This window comes from Poecilia latipinna, unplaced genomic scaffold, assembly GCF_001443285.1.
Source record: "Poecilia latipinna isolate Pla-1442-1.1 unplaced genomic scaffold, P_latipinna-1.0 Scaffold2884, whole genome shotgun sequence".
In the NCBI taxonomy this organism is placed as follows: Eukaryota; Metazoa; Chordata; class Actinopteri; order Cyprinodontiformes; family Poeciliidae; genus Poecilia; species Poecilia latipinna.
Window position 1 is genome coordinate 52707 of NW_015115500.1, and position 1531 is coordinate 54237.

The window sequence follows — 1531 nt, forward strand, 5'->3', positions numbered from 1 at the left end:
GTTTTATTACCAACATTTTAAAATTGTCCAATTTTACTCACAACTTTATGAACTTTACATAAATTATCAGTTTACACATCAAAAGTGAACACAATGAACATGAAAAATTAAGTGTGACAAAACAACATGAAAGTTGTTATTTTAAAGAACAAAAATTATAATTAAATTGTGCTTTCAATATATTACCATTTTGGTAACACTTTATTTGATGGGGTGTGCATAAGCAAATTCTCATTAAAATTGTCATTATTTACTGAATGACACTTCATGACACTGTTGGTATGTTCCTAACATGAGTGAGGACAAAATGTAGAGATCTGAAATTAGGTACAAAGGTAGAACTTCCAAATCAAGAAAAAAAAAATATCTTGGAGGTATGTATTTTTTCATGTTTTCACACCTCAAAATTTTTATGAACTCTTCCTAGTGATTTTGATCTATCGACTTCAATTTTGCCCATTGTGCAGTTAAGGAATAGGGCAAAGTTATCAGAATTGTACATTTTTGAGCATTTGCCCAAGTGGCAAACTTGGCTTACTCACCGACAAAATGCTACGACTTTCACATAAAAAGGTCAATTGGCACCAAACTTTGCATGAGTCATCCATGTTGGATGCACAACAATCCTATGTCATCATTTTCTGACGTCATCTAAGCATCATCCCAGCACCTCAGGACAGGAAATGACTCTTTTTCTTGGAAATTTCCCTTTCTGACTGACTTGATCTTGTGTCAGAAACAGATAACTAGTTGGTTTCACTTGTTTTAAAGCACAAAGAGTTTTCAGTGGAGGGTATGGCCGTGATGGCGTGGTGAAATCATAGGTCACACTATTGCCATACATTTGGGTCTAAATTCCACATATTCATAGCCAATCAGCACTGATCACATTAACATGATCAATTGGTGACATCACCTTAGCTCACTCCCTTTGAACAGGAAGTCATCTGTTTCCCTGCTGGTTCACTTCCTATGATTCATACAGATTTAAACCTGTGTTTAATGAAATAAAACAACATGATGGCTGAATGGTGAATTCCAGACCCTGGAATACTGTTGGCTCTAAATCAGAAGCAATTATCCGACTTGAACCAAACTGGATATGAATGACTTTTGTTAACCTCTAAAGAAGCCAATAGCATAAAACTGTAATTTGACTCCACTGTGCCCCCTACACCATTTCAAAATCCACCAGATTTTTTGTGCATCATCAGGAGCACTGCTTAACATATTTGTGTGTGTCACCTGGTGGACCAGTGTGGAAACTCTGCAAAAGCATTGACAATGGCAAGTGGGTTGGGTTGCTGGAGATCCCACAGTCGCCATGAGGCTCTGAGCTGTGAGGGCTGCCAATGCTGCTTGCAGTTTTAATATGAAATTATATTTATATAATCTGACTTGTCGTCTTGTCGTTTATAATGTGCCCTTTCGACAGTGCGAAGCTTACTGGAAAGTTTCTGCGCTGTAAACAACTGTCCTTCACTTTGAAGTGAGAAGTGCCGAGCCGAACAAGACGGCTGTTACTGTTAAT